This window comes from Tamandua tetradactyla, chromosome 7 (genome assembly GCF_023851605.1).
Source record: "Tamandua tetradactyla isolate mTamTet1 chromosome 7, mTamTet1.pri, whole genome shotgun sequence".
NCBI lineage: Eukaryota > Metazoa > Chordata > Mammalia > Pilosa > Myrmecophagidae > Tamandua > Tamandua tetradactyla.
In genome coordinates, this window is record NC_135333.1 from 133,747,513 (window position 1) to 133,766,970 (window position 19,458).

The 19,458-nt window shown below is 39.7% G+C and overlaps 1 long non-coding RNA gene across 1 annotated transcript in view; it reads left to right on the forward strand.

The window, feature by feature from the left end:
* The first annotated feature begins 796 nt into the window (after positions 1 to 796).
* LOC143690163 (uncharacterized) overlaps positions 797 to 19,458 on the forward strand; it is a 68,445-nt gene continuing 49,783 nt past the window's right edge. The window contains exon 1 of the long non-coding RNA XR_013179016.1: positions 797 to 1,912. This is a non-coding gene — a long non-coding RNA (uncharacterized LOC143690163). The remainder of the gene's footprint in view (positions 1,913 to 19,458) is intronic.

The window sequence follows — 19,458 nt, forward strand, 5'->3', positions numbered from 1 at the left end:
TTGGCTAAAAACATTTAAAGGATTATGAAGCAATCTTACTTAATAGTAACAAAACAATACAAAAACCACTCCAACAGATCCTCAAGTTTGCTACTAAGTAGTGGAAAGATCTAGTTATGACTGCCCTAGATCTAGAGAGAGAGAGAGAGAAAGACAGCAAGAGCAGGCAGGAGGGGAAAGGAGGAAGAGAAGAAACTGCTGAAGGAGGGCCTGACTCACTCCCTCTTGGCTCACTCCAGACAGAACTCCACACGTTCCCTCCCAGTGGTTGCTAACGAGGAGCCCCATGCTGGCAAAGGAAGCAGGCTAATCCCAAGAACCCGCCTTTCATGCATGTGCTGGGATGATTGAGTCACTGCTGCTTACACGTTTCTCTTCCTTGAACCGCACACCCTTTCCCAAGTGCTCAGAGGTGGCCTGAGCGTCGCAGGTCGCGCAGTGGCGGTCCATGCTGCAGAACGCCTTCAGAGGTTCACAGCGCCGGGTTCCGGGAGGCTGTCCCCAGTGGTCACCGGCCGGGCTGGGAGCGTGGAGGTGTCTGTCACCAGAAATGTCTACCCTGGCCAGAGGGAAATGAGCATGGAAACCCCTTGTGCCAGCCTGTGCCAAAAGCAACATTAGTCACCGAAAGAGCCCGGCAGACGGCGAGGTCCTGCGTGCCGGCCTTTCTGCTGCTCTTATTAGAATCCTGCGCTGCTATTTCGGCGCCTTCTGCCAGCTGGCCCCTGCCCACCTTTTTTTTTTTTTTTTTTTTTTTTTTTTTGTTGTTGTTGTTCATATTGAAGCAGCCAGGAACTGAGCGAAAGAGGAAGCTTCGGCTGTGCTACGGGCTGCGCTGCCAAGGGCGCGTCTGTAGTAGGTCCAGCAGCAAAAACAAAACAGAGCGGAGCCCAGGGAGGTCCCAGGGAGCAGCTGAGCGTGGAAACAAAGCAGCCCGCCCGGGACAACGGCAGGCCGCCGAATGTCAGGCCGGCAGGGAGCTTCGTGAGTGGCTGCGTCCTCGCAAAGACGGGGAACTTCGGTCCGGAGAGGATGGGACATACCCAGGCAGTGGCCGAGCCGGGAGTAGAAACAAGGGCTCATGAGGGTCTGTCTGCCCACCTTGCTGTTGGGTTTTAGTAGCTCTGCTCCTGAGAATGCAGCTCTGGGCGTCTTATCTACTCTCCCCGACCTCGATGCTCTCCACGGGGATGAGAATAATACCTACCTCACCCGGAGGGCGGTGGGGAGAAATGGATGAGAAGATGTAAACAAAGCGCTTGGCTCCATGCCAGGCAACCAGAGGACTTAGACGTGAAGGAAGCCAGAAAGGCAGAGGGAGTTGTCCAGAAATGCCTGATCTTTTGGGGAAGCGTGTTTTTTTACAGCAGCGCCGCAACAAGGGGTAAACACACTCCAATTAAGATCAGGTTGATGATCTAATTTTGTTCAGTTTTGATGTTGTTGGAGTGGTTTATCCAATGACGGACCCTCCCTGCCCCTTCCAGGAAAAGCCGCGCTCCAAAAGGAGGAAGCCAAGCGGTGCAAGCCGTGGAGTTGCGGCAGTTCACACTGACTGAATATATGCGTCCCCTTTGTGCAAGTGCATTCTGAACGTCTCTGACCGAGAGTGTAAACTGCTGCACTTCAAAGTTATGTTCTGATGGAAAACACTTTCTGAAAGGCTGGAGGATAATAATTCTAGGGGTAAAAGAAGGGATTAGGCGGCAAAGAATATGATTTCACCCCCTTAGGCAGAGATACATGGAAGAGACCAGAAACCCAGCTTCTAATACTATGACAGACTTATTCCAAAAGTGCTCTAAATCCTCTTCTGCCAGTGACTGGTTGTGAGACAGGAGGTGAAGCACAAATAAAAGTAGTGATCATATCAACAACAGTGACCACTGATGGATCCCCATCTGGGTGTCAGGTATTGTGCTAAATCTGAATTTATCTCAATTTCCACAGCAATCCCATGAAACCTTTTCCCTTTTAGAAAAGTTGCCTAACTCGTCCATGATCACTTAGCTAGGAAGCGCTCAGCTGTTTCATTATGTCCTACACCCACTTCAATGTCAAAACTCCCTGTTTTCTCACCTGTAAATTAAGGGCCAGACTACATTATTACCAAACCTCCTTCTTTTTTAAGTTCTAAATGTTTCTAGAAGGAGGCACAGTTTATAATAAGCAGTCTTGTTTTCCAAATAAATTTTGCACTGTTAAAACCAAGGAGCTGGTGGTCCTTTGCCTAAGTATATATTGTTTAAAACAGAGGATTCAGGGAGGGATTAAAAACCAGAAAAAAATGATTTCATGTAATGTTTTGATATATGTGCATGCCCAGCTGCCTTAGAGTGAAATTAGCACACTTCTGAATTATGCCTGATCAGTGGATAATGACTGGTCAATATTAATGCACAAGTTTACCTCCTTTTGCCTACAAGGGCAAAATTTAACCTTTATTTGTGCTGGCATATACTGTTTCTAAGGAAGGTTGTGCATGTATGAATGCAACTTAGCATCCTCAAGGGAAGCAGTCCCAGTAGCTTGACTTTATTACTTTACTAAGTGAAATTTCTCTATCAAAAATTTTTCATGTCATAATGGAATGATATTTACTAGTATTTTTGATATTTGGTAAATTAGCTACATCTAAGTTAATATGTACTAATAGTTGCTTAGCTGTTCAACCTTGGACAAGTTCCTTCATCTCTCTGAGCCTTAGTTGCCTCAACTACAAAATGGAAATTTTAACGGTGTCATCATATTACTATGATGGGTTGTTCAGAGCATTAAATAACTGAATTATGTAAAGAGTTTCGAACTGTACCTGCTGCATAAAAAGGGCTAATTGTTAGTAATATTACTGATGTTTTCCAAACTGGAATTTTCTTACAATTGTGTCCCATAAGTTTTAAATCATAATAACACCTCTAGCTGATTCTATTTTTAAGTGATGGCTTCTTTCACTTCTCTCTGATGTCTATAAATTACAATTGTGTAGAAAATCTTTTCTTTTAAGAAATTTCTATATTCTATTTTATCCACTAGCTTTACAAATAAGCAGTTTCTTAGTGTTTATGTATTCTTTAGAATTTTATCTAGAGAAGCTGTTGAACTTCTATATTACTATATTACTATAGGCATTAAATGGATTTACTCTGAATTACAGATTCTATTAGGTAGAATTTGTCCTCCATTTTTTTCTTGGTGCCTGTGTTTCAGAGAAACATGTTTTCCATTCTTAGTCATGATAAATAGTGGGCTTTAAAATGACATCACAAGATACATATTTCTCATATACAAAAGTTTGTTGTTATGTTCTTTTGGCCAGAAGAGACTCTTCTTCCTGGGAAATGTAGCCACAGAATGCTCAATTTGTGTTTTATTAATATCCTTGTAGATTGAAAACAAAATGTTTTCCCTCCCCGTTTTTGTTCTTTTTCCATTTGGCAAACCCAGTGCTTTGCCACATGAGCCAATGCGTGTCTCATTTGCTTCTTTCTTGTGCACTAGCAGTGCTGGTGATATCATCTGGAATGTGTGCGATCCTGGGAATAAATAACACACTGGAAAGACTTTGCTTTGCTTTTGCTTTGAGACAGCAGGATCACTCATGCACCTTACAGTGTACTGTAAATATCCCAAACCAATTTCCTTGTTTAAAAATAATTTGACAGTCTTCTCCTTCCTATACTTTTTGATCAAAATAATAAGAACGATAGTATTAAAAGATTTTTATACGTGATCACTATAATTTGGGAGTCACATTTCCAAAATCATTTTAAAATTTGAGCTGATGATATCAAATATCTATGCCATGAAAATGTCTTACAATTTTTTTTTCCAACAAATCACTAGGTTAACCTATATCAAGGAACTTCCTAAACTTGGGTTACATTTATATATTTGCTCTATTTCACTATTGTTAAACAGCATTCTTTGACTAAATTATAGCATGGTTTTAAGGAGTCAGGATGTAAGTGGACTTTAGATTGGGCTGGTCTCGAACTGCTTTCAAGCTGGCTTTTCACTTAGGGTTAAAGACACTGTAGCATCCTTAGTCCCTGTCTCTTCTTTCTAGTGGGGAGCTTCTTTTGATACCTCATTCTTGAAAGGAATTCATTCTTGAAAGGAATTACTGAGAAGAGCATTAGCTAAAAGACACCTCCGAGATGTTCAGGGAAGAAAATACAAATCCAATCAGGGCATACCCTTGAATTTAAGTGAAATTTCCAGATAGAGCTTTCTAACTGGTCAGCCACCCAACTGGCAGTGGTTAATTTTACTCTCTACCTTATCTTGAACACATTCTTGCTTTTTGAAAGCACAACCCATTGAATTTCCCATTTCCTATTTTATACATTGCCTTCCGCCAGTGCCATTTAATAAGTAAGCAGGAGTCTCTGGAACTGTAGGTTGGATTATGAAATCTTGGAAATTTGAATGACTTTGAGCTCATTTAGAAAGTAAAGCGTGTTTTTGTTACTTTCATGCCTCAGAAATTGTAGGCAAATCACTTCACTGTCTTTATTTGGCAATTTAAGTGATGTCTTCTCTATAAAGAGCTCATTACACAAATGGCCTCTGTGCAATGGATGTTATTTTAGTGAAGAATTTCAAAGACTGAAGAATTTGATGACTTGCTCTAAGGCTAGTTAGTTCAGTGAAGACAATGAAAACCTTATCTTGCCCATTATTTTGAAAGTTGGCATTCCAGTGAGTCACTGTATGGAAAAGCATTAAGAAAAATATTTTATACTTAGAATTTGTGAAAACTCTAAAAACATTCAAGCGTGTTAGCCAGAGCCTCATCTTTAATGGTGGTGAATTAGATCTTTAATAGAAATAACTAAACAGTAAAGGTTCTTTGATCACTCTGACTGTTATAGTGAGAGATCTGATGCGAATGTGGCTTGCTATAGGTAAACCTTAAAAAAGAACAAAACTTGAGTTTATTATTATAATTGATCCTTCTTTGCATTGGGGGCTTGGACCATCCCATTAGGTTTTCTAGTAGAGATTAGTTTCCTCTTGATCTCTCTCACTTACACACACACACACACACACACACTCATGCATATTCATACACATACCTTCTCATAGACTACAAGAAATAGTATTTGCTTGTCTGTAGTTATTAATGTTCTTTTCCGTAGCAGTTTGGGGCATAGGATGTAGTTTGTAAGTTGGGGAGGCACAGATATTTTCTCTAAAGGAGATGCCTTTGAATAAGTTCGTTTATGCCTTTGACTCATTGATTCATTCACTCAGTATATAGAGTGTCTAAGATATACTAGGCATTTTGATCACATTGACTCGTGAAAGTCTTACAAATGTGACACATAGGCTGTCACTCCCTTTTAGAATGAACCCTGTTTGGCTTGTTTGACTTCAGAGCCACTGAAGTGAGTATGCTCCATTTCCCTATAAGCACAAGGAACCTCTCACATTGATTATCTTTTTTTATTATGCTTTTGACCTTTTACTGTCACACTACCCCAACCTACATCAATGTTCCAAGTATTGAACATTTCTTAAAAGCAAGATCAGTTGTTCCCAGTATAAATCCCTAAGCTTTTGTGTTATCTTTGTGTGTTAAATTTCAATATCTGACTAGTTATTTAAGATTTTTAAAATTTGGGTTTTGGTAAGACTTACTGTTGTACTTAATGCAGATAACCATCTTTCTTTCTCTAGTCCCAGGATAGGAAAAGGAAGTTTCTATACAAATCAAAACAATTCTGTGTGCCATTAGCTGCCACTTTTATCTGACGTTTGTACGGTCTCTTTCCCAACTAAATGATCTTAGCATTGAATCAAGGTACAGGTATGTGCTATAGATGTTCGCAGACAAACCTTTTTAGTCAACTGCAGGTAAAAACAAATGACTGTTCTAGTTTCCCCTCCATGAATGTAAACTGAAAACCCAGTATACATGACCATTGAGGGCTAGGGTAGAATATTTTAGATTGCAAATGGTGAATTATTTAAGAGTGACTTTAAAGGGGTAGGTGAGTAGTACTTGACAAATCTTAGTTAAAAGTGTTTTAGGTGATGGGAAAGTGCATTATCGGTGAGGCTATGAGGAATGCCTCATTTCTTTCTCACGAAACTCAATGAGTTAGATGCTGTTGAGGAAACCAAGGCACAGAGAGGTAAAGTAACTTGCTGGAGAAGCCCAGGATAGTGCCAAGCAGGACAGGCTGGTTTGAAAGCCACCATATTTTACTGTCTGTTTCTTTCTATGCCCTGGTCCCTTTACTGCCTATGTTTTTTACATGTTTCTGGCTCCGCTTCTAAGGCAGATAACTTCTGAAGCATTCTTCTCTCTTATTCAGTATAGAAAAGCCAAGCTGTCTTCCCACTAATTCTTACCCACTTTTATTTCTTCCATAATTACTGTAAATATGGATTTATATAGCAAAACCATCATCAACTCATAGAGTAATAAAGCAGTAAACAAGTTCCTCTGGGTTAATTTTTTATCCCACTAGACGCAACTCCAAGGGCCATATGTCTTTAGCCCTCAGCACAATACCTGTATAATCAACATATACTTGTGGAACGAATGATGCTTGGGATAAATGAGTAAGTCTTTATTTTGAGTCCATTCAAAATCCTGCTTAGTCTTTTTCTGAATATGTTCTTGTGATTTGATCAATGCCAAACAGAACAAAACTATCAACCGTTTTATTCTAAAAACTATATTTCTACAGTGCTGTCCAAGTTGTGACTTTTCTTTGGCAGCCACCTTACGCTATTGACTCAAAGCTCACCATGCGTGCCATGATTTTAGCATCCCGTCCACTTCCAAGTAGACCAGGACTCCCGTGACTTTAAGGCTGAGTCCTTCCTGGGGTCAGGTTAAGAGTGAGAAGACCACTTTATTGGTACTTCTCCATTTCCTTTGTGAATTAAAGCCTTCCACTCCTCTTTTACCTCCTCTTCCATATCTTCCTCTTCACAATCAACAGAAAAAGTTGGCTTTTGAGTGTGAACCATAGAAATATAACCCATCCAACAGTTTTTTATTCTAAACCCTTGTCTCTAGCAGGCCACTTAGGACTGGAAGAAACAAGCAGTTTAATTCCAGGGAACTTCCTGGTGTCACCATCTATTCCTACCTCTTAGGGGCAAAACTGTTCAGGGCTTACAGGAGATGTGGCCAGAAAGCTGGCACGTTGATTAATCTGTAAGCAGAGTAATAAATGAACACAAAAGAAACACAGCTGTAAGTGGGGGATACATTTTGCGTGGTTCCATCGATAGTGATTTATGATGTCGAATGACAATAATGTTTTCCTCCATGCTCTCTCCCAGGTCCCGTTTTGACATTGTGCAGCATTTGGAGATGGCTGCTAGACTTGGAGGGGTGGACTCTGTGGGCGTGGCTGTAGGAGATTTGCATATGGTTGCTAATCTGGCTGACAAATGTTTTAATAGAGGTCACTGTTGAGAATGGCATTATATACATTTAGGGAAGAGTGGTAGTTAAGATGGTGGCTTAAATGTGAAAGCACAGAGTTGTCTGGTTTCTCCAACTTTGGAATCAGAGGCAGCGGGGTAGAGAGGGGGAGATGTAGGGACGTCAGTTTGGGTTCTGACCCAAGTTCTGCTGCCCTGTACTCTGTGACTGTATCAAACCACTTTTCTAATACCTGGGGATCTTGGCTTACTCACTCTTTAGAAGGGTCATCATACCTCAAGAGTTATTAAATGAGATCTTGAATTTAAAGAGCCCAAACCCATGCCCGGTCCAAAAGCCTTTGTCCTTTCTTTTGTGTTTCAGCCTTTCTCTCCAGCCTCTTGACTTTATCTCTCAACTGACTTTAGTTGCCCTCCTACCACTTAGTCAGTTCCGTGACTGCAGTTTTCACAATCATGGGCCTCCTTGTCTCCTCGGGGGTGCATTGGGAGCTGCGTGCTCTGCCTCTCCCCTGTCGCTCACACTGATGATCTTGGCCAGGGGACAGAGGCTGCTGGCAGAAGCCTAAGAGGGAAGGCACCGTGGTAGCAGCATGAAAGAATTTGGCAAGGAGGTCCTCACCACATGATTGTGATTCATACTGTACTCTCGAAATGTGGCAGGAGGGCTAGGAAAGTCTTTTAATGCCAGCAAACAGAAAGCAGAGGCACTCATTTTCAGACATCACATTCTTTTTATAGTACAGGCATGCCTCATAGGGAAAATATTGAACTTGGCCCACCAGCACCATGAGAGACATCCCAACTGTGATTTTATTGCTTGAGTCACCCCCTGAATCAGATACAGGATGCGTGGAGGAAGTCTTCTATTAAGGATGCTTTGAAATTGTGTTTTTCATTAATTGTTACCGACTCAGGGCTGGTTTTTAATTTACTTCTAGCTGCCTCCCTTTTTCTCTTCTTCCCTGGAACTTTCTTAGACATTTGCTCAAGGTCTCAGCTGGCTCATTTTAAGTATCTTGGTGAAAGAGTCATCTATGTTGGGTAAAACAATGCAAAGGGAACTCTTCAAAGTAGAGTTCATCACCTTAAAATGAATCTGATACATGGGAAGTGTGTGGCGGGAAAGGGGTCCCTAAAAGCCCAGAAAAATGCCTTCGGATCCCTTCAGCCATCCTCAAGCCATCCATCCTGTTGTTAAAACTTACAGCTAGAGCTGGCCAGCTGTTGGGAAAAGTCCTCAGTTTTATTTCAACCAAATGGTGCTGCCTCCTGGGGCTGGAAAGGGGCTGACTTCAAGCACAATTATAAATGTGTAGCTTTTGCAAGCTGCAGAAACCTTAAAAAAAATGGCCTTGATTCACGGGGCCCCCTTGGCTCAAAGGCACTCTGCTTCCCGTGTGCCATAAATCTGTATCTGCATCAGAACGTGTAAAGGCTGCACTGTGTGGAAGTCCCTCTTCCTCTGCAAGTGTCTATGACAGATTTATACCAGTGGCTACATTGCACCATGATCACAGACTCCTATTGTAGCCGTGCCCCACAAGCTCAGCCCCTGCTTCCCGTTGAAGGTGAGACAAGGTCCTGCATGCAGGAGGAGTGAAATTACAGCTCAGCTCTCTAATTGCTGTTAGTACAGGAGGGTCTTTAAGGGCCCACAGCAAGGTCTGCTCAGTGCATAACAACCTCTACTGTCTCTTCCCTACCTGGCAGTGGTGCGTTATGTCTCAGATCCGAGCCATCTTCCAACATAGGGCACCGCAGAATTCAACATCAGATGAGCAGAGGCCAAACACATAGGTTTGAAAAGGACAAACAGCCTTTCATTCATTCGATTTTATATCTTCAGTGTCATTGTTTCTGTTCTACAGAGTGCAAGTTTATAATGTGATTTTTAGGAAAAAAAAAAAAGAGGTAGCATTAAATCCACGTAGAGGTTTTATTTATCACTATTTGTAAATGGATGCAGAGCAGAAACTGTTTCTGAAACTACCTCCCTGGTGCAGATTTTCATCCTTGGTGATCGTTGTAGGGTTTCAAAAGCAGTGGCTGGTTGGAACCCTCTTCTGTTTGACCTCTACCTTCACGGTGTACAGCTGGCCTGGAAATCGTGGTGAGGTGGATAGTGACTGATGAAGAGGTAGGTAAATCAGAGCTGCAGTTCCAAGAGTTAAGCAACGAAGTGACAAAAGTTTTAATTGGTCTGATTTAGGGGACTTGGGGGTCAAAAGGGAAAGATAGCAGAATGGCTTCGGTTTTCTAAGAGGAGAAAAGAGTAAGTCTGATGCTTCATTTTCCCATCTTACAGTCCAGTCTGCACATGATAGCTGTTTCTTATCATTGTTTTTGTTCAGAGCGCCACAAAATATCATTAGCTGAAGTAGTCTTTTTGTGTTGGTTATTTTTCAACTCACTTGTTTCTTTTAAATTGTAGTACTATAAAGAAATGATACAGAGGTATAAAAACCTACATGGTTAGCAATTAGTTTCATGTGTTTGGGTTCACAGTTCCTATTAATTTTGCTTCTTTCCCCTTGGCCAGCTTAACATGAACATGGTTAAATATTTTTGGTGCTGTATCCTCTGCATATATATCTTATTTTTTTTAGCATGGTAAGGATTCTGGTCTAAATGGAAAAACTTAGTTTTGAAACTCTACCATCTGCTAGATTTGTGAAAGAGGGTCTGGTAAATGAAAATGGTGTGTGTATGTGTGTGGTTTATTTTATGGGCACTGCATATTTCTTGGATGATCTATTTTCCAAGCTCATTCTTATCTTTTAGTAGATGTCTCTAGGATTTATGCATTTGGCAGGATTTCAGAGAACTCTATAGTAGTGGAGAGGTACACTCCATTTATGGGGAATCCTGAATCAGGGTCATTCAGAGCATTTTATTTTGTTCTGTGCTTAAATTTATTTCCGCTCCGGATATTTCTTGCAAATGGGTCTTTTTTACATTTGCAAAACTTCATACTTCATCCGTAAGAACTGTAATGAACAAAGCTTTTCTGTCCAGGCATACTAGGACATTTGCAAACTACCTCAGAAAAGTATGCAGTTGTTTTTTAAGCCATTGTGCATGTTGAGAAAGTATTGCATTCATTAGTGTTTGCAAAAGCCTATATTTAATGATGCAAAAGTAAAACTGACCTCTACCATCGCTGCGCGGATGTATAAACTTTATGGAGTACACCCAAGGTAGAGGCTTATTGGCGTAAGTCTTAGAAGGGGCAAAATCAGTCATAAACAATGATGCAATAACCCTACAATTTTGTATGTTCAATTATTTAGAGGTCTGGGAGAAGTGTGTTTATGATTACATAAGCGAACAAGAAGTGGGTATGAAGAGGTACAGTCCAAAGTTTTCCTTTTGTTGTGTATACCCCAAATAGCATCCTAAACCGGCTTTATAATGTAAATCCACCGGTACCAGTAAAATGGCATTTAAAACAAATAGTAAAATGAGCAACATTTGCAAAGCAATAAAGGCACCACCTTTGCAACCATTTTACTGCAGTTTTGAAAAATGTTAGTGAATAGCTCTCCAAACATGCAAATAAATAATATTTTATTAGACTTTGGCCCAAGAGAAAGGGGAGGAAAACCTGCAACTAGAATTACATGATTATTACTTTGCTCCTCCCTCAGCCCGGCGAACGTTAAAATGGAACATAAAATAAGTCTATAACAAGATTTATGAGGAAAGGTATTACACTTAGGGGTACATTGTGCAGAAAAGTCGTTAAAACTGTTTTGGGCTTGGGAAGAATGGAAAAAAAACCTTTCTAGAAAAATGAGAAAGTCAGATGTATCAAATACCTTGCTGCTGACTACCCAAATTTCAAGGTTTAAAAAGCCACTGTACCTTGTGGTTCCGATTCATTCTCTAGTATCGCAGCTTCTTCTCACCAGACGAAATCGAAAGGTTTTGTTTTCTCTGGAAAAACATTTTAATAAGAGGTATAGTGGGCCTAGTATTCTTTTCGCATGGTCTGCTAGCCTCAGGCTCTGTTATGGTAAAAACAAAATAAAGCATGTTATTTTTGTTAAGGGTTTCAGTAAACAAATATGGCTCTGGGTAGAGAAGAAAGCAGAGCTTACTCATGGCTAAGTGTCCCTCCACTTCCCATTTTGTCTGCCTTGCAGATTTTCTTTCTGGTTGGTTGTGTGCATGTTTTGAGACTGGGATAGCTCAGCCTATACTTTATACTTTGCTCTGATTTGAGGATGCTTAATACACTCAATTCAGTAGTGTGTGCTGCTCTGTTTCCCTCTTTCTCTGCTTGTAGACTGTTTATTCTGTCAAAAGACTTTCAGTGAATGAGTGTGTGTGTGTTTTCTTATCTGTGAAGTTTTATCTTTGGCTTACTGATTAACCAGGAAACTCAGCGGGACAAAGGGGATCTCTCTAAAACTATATTCCTGTTGAGAATTTTCGCAAAGGTGATGTGATACCATTAAAATGGTGGTTTGGGTAGACGTTCAGGGGTTCATCTTTATCAGAGTGATACAGTTGTGTGTGTTTTAAGGAATGTTTCAAGGAGGTCTTTGAAAAACATTTTCTTCAAATGTTCATTGCATCTCAGATCCCATTTTTGTCCCTTTATTTGCTCCAGAATACCGCCAGACTGCCAACAAAGGAGCGCCTGTGCTCCCAGGAATTTTCTGCATTCCTCTCTGGAGCAGGCATTTTTCTCAGCTACAAAGGCCCTTTGGCGAATTCCCTCTAATCACTGGATTTACCCTGGGCTCTGATAGGTGCCATTCACGGACTTGCTGTGCTGTTTGATGAGGCTGAGGCATTAATGGGATCTTTTCATGATAAACAAAACCGGGTAACTTGACCAGAGGGATCACAAAGCTGCCGTTGTTGGGAGGTGTAGGGCTTTCTCTGTCTTTCTCTTCCTTCTGTTTTTCCTTCTCCCTTGGTCTTTTCCTCGCCTTTCTTTTTTTTTTTTATCAATGTACATTTTTTGCATGTGCAGCATGGCTGTTTCTAGAAGCAGATCCTCTGACCTCTGCTGAGCCTTATGAGTCAGTGGCCAGTGGAAGGCCTTTGTTGTACGTAAGATGATTCTATAAACCGATCTGCCATGGCTCCCCAGGCTGTGGGGAGGTCTGTGTTTTCCTAATTGATGAAACATTGGAGGAACACTGCATGAAGAATCTGATTTGGAGATTTTACCGGCTGGCATTTAATTACTGAAAATATCTGGTAGCTGAGATGAATGGGTCTGTGGGAACGGACACTTCACAAGTTGGAGGCCGACTTCCTGTGGCTGCTTTCCCGGGCACATCTCTAGCGGTGTTCCCAGTTTCAGACTAAATGGGGCATCTGCAGTCCCTGTTGTTGTGCCCTATTTACTTCTAAAAAGGATGCACAACTGGTCAGTCAAAAGATGATTCTGGCAATAGCAAAGTGAAAAGTACTGTTCAGTTATTTTAGATTATATAATACTAGTTTTTATTAAAAGAAACTGACAGCACAAACTAGAGAATGTGTGATAACGTTCTCTACATTATTTTATAAGTTTCAGGGAAAATGAAAGAATGATTTTATTGTAATTAAGTTTCAGGGAAAATGAAAGAATGATTTTATTGTAATTGGGGATCTTTGTGATGTAACAGAGTTTTACACAGCCTGCTGGAGACATTCTCCTTATTTTCAGTGTATTTGCTTGTGTTCTCTCTTATGCCTGGGGACAAAGCAAATGAACAGGAAGAACACAAAGTGAGAAAGTGTGCAGAATAGTGTTTTGTTTTGTTTTTTGTATGCTGTGCAGTGGGGGTCACATTTCATTCTTTCCCGTATGAATACTGCGTTATGATAGCACCATTTGTTGAATTTTTTATTATTTATTATTTATTACTTTTTGGGCAGGGGTGGTATCAGGCATGGTCTGGAAATCGAACCTGGGTCTCCCACATGGCAGGCAAGCATTCTACCACCGAACCACCTGTGCACCCTCAGAATAGTGTTTTAATATTCAAAAGCGATGTGAGGGGAGGGTTGCAGGGTGGGGACCCATGTCTGTCATTTCAATATAGAAGTGCAGATATGAGAAAGTTAAATGATTCATCCATAGAGAAGACAGCACGATGGTTTCTGAATTCCACAAGGCATTTATGTGAATTCTTCATTTTAATTCTGATGTGACCCGGTTAGTGTGGGCCTTTCAGTACCAGCCACAGTCCCCTAATAGGTGACTTGATAACTGGATACTTTCCAGCTGGGGTGTGGGGAAGCTGTTTAATGGCCCCCAGAGATCCCCCACCTCCATAAACACTGCAGGTGCTGTAGGTAAGTTGGGGAAAAAGTTAAACAGCATTGAACAGGGTAGAAAGTCGTTATCTTTGGTAGAGGAGTGTTTGATTCATTTTCTTTCAGGTTTCATCTTTGGGTTAATGCACTCTGCTGTGCTCTGTTCAGTGCTCTCTATTGTATCAGAAGCCCAGGCTTTTGTGATTCTTGCAAAGTAGAGCTTCCCGATCTCAACAGAATCCTGCAGCGGCGAATGCTTCCTGCAAAGTCCCATTAAACAGAACTAGTCATCATTTTTCCCATTAGGAAAATCTTCTCACAAGTTTTAAATATCTAGAATTTAATATCCATGTATTTCATATATATGATAATTGATTCTATCCGGCTGTCTTTAAAGGCTTACATTTTGGTCATGTCCACTGTAATTACGGCGGCAACTCTCTCTTGAGCTCCTTCTGTCTTGAACACTTGATTCACATTTTCCCTAACCCTCCTGAAAACCCTGCAATGTTGTGTTATGCTCGTTTCCATTTTGCAAATGAGGGAACTGGGGCCGAGGGAGGTTATACTGGTCATGGGTGGCGGAGCCAGAATTTCAGCCACGTCTGGCAGTGGCATGGTGGGTGGTGCTTTTATTTGGCCCCTCCTATCAAGTTTATAACTCACGCTTCCAGGAAGACTTAAAAGTTTACTTAAATATCCAAGTGTTTCCAAATATCCTCATATTCCACAGGTTATAGGTGATGACACATTATGGATTCTTTATAGCACCTACATTTAGGCTTCTGCCCCCGTACTGTCTTCAGATTCTCTTCTCCCCTGCTTCAGATTTCACTCTGATTCTTCACTGGCCTTCTTTCTTATCACAGGATGTACACACTTCAGAAGTTTTGCCTTATTACACTACCACTGCAGGATATTTTCTGAATTGCAGAAAGTTTGAGTAGAGAGAGAGATAAGGATTTGAATCGAGCTTTTTTTCCAGATGGGAAGAATTATGGTTTAGGGAATCAAGTGGAAACGTTCTCAAAATGACCAAGTTTCTAAATGCTTATTAAGGAAGGCCTAACTCATTACAGATTATTCTCTGTATCCTAGGCATTTTATCATTGTCTGCACTCTTTTTTTAGGATTTTATATTCTGAGGTAGAAACTAGTTGATTCACATATTGAATTATTTTTTATGATGAGATTTGAAGAACTTTTCATCTCTGGATAGTTTTCATTTTAATTTACAGACATCCCCCTGCATCTTAGGGAAGCTAATATTTCTGGTTCCAAGGTGAGATGCCCTATTACATTTCTCCTGTGAACACTTTTGCCACACAGGTAACTAGTTTCCTGATTCTCGGTTCTTTTAGTACTCACAAAGTCTGAGACTGAGGCAGCCATGAAGGGAATTTAAGCATATAATAAAATCAGAAGAGGGGAAACTCTTTTGCCTCCAGCATCTGAATATTTTGTGTTTTTCAAAAGGCTGACTTGCAGGATAATGACTTCACTATTTTAGATTATTCTGCATATGTGGTTTAGATTATTTTGCTAATTACTCTTAGCCAAAGGTGTTGCATTTGCCCTTGTTGACAGTGAAAATGATGTGTTTGAATAGAGGGCTCCCTGGATTATTGCAGTCAGAGACAAAGGGCACTATTGTCATTCTTTCTATATTCTGTTTCTAAATTTGTAATCCATGAGACTTTGTTATGAAAAGACTAGACCTTTCTAGTTACCAAATGTCAAGCCTTCTCCGTACTACTATGCTGAGGACTCACCTCCTGTTCTCACCACCAGGATATGGCAGGCTCTTCGCCCCAAGATTCCTTCCCAGGGTATCATCCGACAAGCTAGAATCTGTCCCCTGTTCAGGGCATGGTTGAACACCAGAGATCAGGGTTCGCCAGATTAGAACCTTGGGTGTGATTTAGGGAGGAACCAGACAAGTGTTAACTTTTCCTCTTGCATCCACAGCAAGCCCACCTTGGCCACTGGTGAAGGTCTGTGTCGAAGGCAACTTGCCCAGCACCATGGACTATAATTAAAAGCAGAGAGCAGGCTGCAGAGACCACAGTAACAATTTTAGTTTTATTCCTGTTTGCGAAAACACAACAACAACAAAAAAAATCAGCACAATTTCCGTAGTTGGAGCTTTAGTCATTTCTGAAGACTCACTGAATTCACCTGCTTACAGATAGACTCAAATTTATCGAGGGACATTTAGTTATGTGCTGGTGCTAGCTCAGAGCCGATTATTAAATTGTTAAGGAATTTTGTAAGGTGGTTGTTAAACACAGCCATTATTAAAAATTAAACTATAGAAATTTATTATTAAATAAATTATATTAAAACAAAGGTAATAACTGTGCATAACTCATCATTTCCTAATTTTCTTTACTAGACTTTACCACTATTTGTGCTTTTGAGGTTTTCTTTATTTCTATTGTGTCTGGATGGAGAAAATACTATATAATGGCGTCTTCCCAACTACCATTGTGGTTGTTTTCCATCAGTTTCCCTGGGAAGATTTACACCATGGAACTTGGCAAATGCTACTGACAAATAGGGCTTGATATATTGTTTTGCTGATCCTATCTATAGACTTCAGAAAGTTTTGGAGAAAATTTCAATAACGCAGATTAAACTTAAAAGGGTATTGGGTCCATGGCCTTTGTATTGTAAATAGAGTTTTAAAATTTAGGAAATACTCTCCCAGGATCCAAAACCTATTATCCAATTCAGCAAAAGTCCTCACTCACATTATTGATGAATGCATCTTCGTTGTTCCACTTGGGTCTTAATGTGAACAAAAGTATCAATTCACTTTCATGTTGGAGCTAATACTCATTTGTTAATGACATGAGCTATTTCCTTGCCGAGTCGAATAATAATCAAGCATTTATTTGTAGTCTGATTTTGTGACACTATCATTGATGATAAAATTACAAAAACTGGTAGTGAACTTAGCAAGAAATATTAACACTGAAGTTAAATAGATCTATGGAATTTACAATATGGTATTGTATATTTTATTATTTTGTAGGTAGTTTGCTGTACATTAATTACATCAGCAAAATTTATGATAAACTTAGGTAAATGTGTATATGCATATATATATTTTTCTCTTGGAGGATCCTGGTGTTAAACATTTACTAGATAATGGAAGACAACGGAAACCTTATAACCTGAATCCAACATCCTCAATATATGTTCATTTTAAGTCCTTGTTATTCGAAGGACACCAATAGAACTTTTCAAACAGAATGAAAAGACACACTCTCTCTCTCTTTCTCTTTCTCATTCTCTTTTCTTTTACATATACACACCTAACAAAGAAAAGTCATGGCTGACAGTGTAGTTTGTCTTTAAAAATCTAAAGGAAGTATTTATATCTAAAATATATCAGAAAACTAAGTCTTTTGCATTAGGCCCATATAACTGTGTTTCAGGTATAATAAAAATGATGGTGTTGATTAATTTAATTTTTTTTCACCCAGTTTGTGTATCGAGAGCCAGCTATGTACAAGCATTGACCTGGGCTCTACATCAAAATAAAACTTGATCCCAGTTCTCCAGGAACTGGGGGTCAAATGCAAATGTTTATTCACACTGTGGATCACCGCACTGTAGAGTTTTTCATTCCAACTAATTAGTCTTAATTTCTTAAGGAAAATTTGTATGCATTTCTGAAAGTCAATGACAATCTGAATTAGTTTTCCGTTGACTGTTAGTAATAAAATAACAATAGTGAACAACTGTTATGCCCTATATTTGGTACCAGGCACATTTCTCACAATAATTTTTTTAAAAAACTCTGTGAGCTAGGTACTATTTCCATTTTACACAAAGATGATAGATTAATTAGTTCATGATCATGCAGTAAGTAAATAAATGATGGGCATAGGATTTGAGCTCAGGTCTTTCTTACTCAAAAATTCTATCTTTCCGGAAAAGGTATTTATCCCAATAGCCCTTAAAAAAAATGCAACAAATAAAAATTGTATTCCTTTGTTTATTGTTAATTTACTAAAACACACACATTGCACCTGGGGAAATGCTTTTCAAGAGCTCTGAGAAGAAAACTGAGTGATATCTGGATGACTTGATCAGATTCCTGTATTAGATAGTATGGTTATGAGAAAATAACTGCCTAGAAACTAGAGAATGGAACAGAATATAGTTTGTTTTGGTATCGTTTATATTCAGAAGAAAGCAGAAAGTCTTGTTGGTGATCTCTGATACAACCAAATTTTCGACGCACTGATGCCAGCTCTAAGGCCTAAGGTAATTCCGACTTCCTCACTTCTCTTGTTCCATGGGAAAGTTCAATGTGCCATTTACCCGTATTGATTTGAAATTTTATATCTAAGTTTTTACCGTATTAATTTGAAATTTTCTATCTAAATTTGGTTAAGTATGGATGGTCATGTAAACCAGGTAGTGTGATTAGAAAACATACGTTATTAATAAATATTGGCCAAAGGATAGATGTGCATCTTTTTAAGCAAACAAGCACCAGGACACAAGGTGCCACTAGAAATATCATTTCCCTTTGATTGATTTATATTTCATTATATATTAATTCAGAATTTATTTATTTCTGTATATTGCCACAAAACACATAATTTGGAGCTAGTGGTTTTGCCGACTATAAAGACTGAAATTTCGGTCACTTCACAAAGGCTGTGCCTGAAAAATCCTACCATAGTTAAATGTCTACATGTCTCCTTTTGAAGCATGCTTTTGAAAATGTAGAGAAATGCAGGGTTTTTACTAATTTATTTGTTTTAAGTCATGGGTTTTTGGCAATGTGAATTGCAGACCATTAGGAAACTTGGGAGCAATGCAGAAGCACGCGGTCAAAAGATCCAAACGGGGGCGGGGGTTGGGTGGGGATACCTTCCAGGGAAAGCACACGTTTGTTACAAGAGCAGATGGCACAGGCTGAGACCTCGTAGGGTGGCAGAGGTGTAGGGTGGCAGGGGTGTAGGGTGGCAGGGGTGTAGAGCAAGGCCCCTGGTCAGTGGGAGCCACTGTAAGAAGGATCAAATAGAAAAGGCTGGGGTGTCACAGTGAATATTTATTTAGGTCAAATGTTAGCAAAATGTTTCTGACAGCCCTGTCAAACACTGTATTGGTGGAACTGGAGAGGTTGTTTGTGTCCCAGGGAGCGGTGCTCCTTTGTCTTGAATATGATGTAGATGCAATCACAGAATATCTGAACCCATCATTAGGTCAGCTTCTCTGGCTTCTTGATTAGTAAGATACAGGCTTCTGTGGATAATTAGGAGAAAACAGATCAAGTTCATTTTTGTTGTTGGAATTAAATAAGGCCCAGTGGTGATGTGTTTACATTCATAATGACTGCCTAACCAAGCTTGATTTCCTAGAGGGAATAAACGGAAATGTTTTATTTGGAGGAGGTGGAGTTATATTTGCCAGTTGTAGTAAATAGCAAAGCCAGACACATCACATGGTAATTATCATGACGAATAATTCTTTTTGTGTGTTTCTACTTACATGGGGATATTTCTTTTAAAAATGTATTTTCTTTCAAAACAGGTATTGTTTTTCTTATTATTAAAATAATGCATTCACTTTATTTTGGATAAGTCATGAAATTGCAAGGAGTAAAATAAAATTACTTCTCTTAGTCCTACTACCCAGAGGAAGTCAGACTTAATATTTTGGCATAATTCTTTCAAATACGGAATAAAAAACATTTTTATGAAACACAAATATAATATAGGCCTGCCTTGTTTAGAAAATTTGGATTATACTTTACATGTA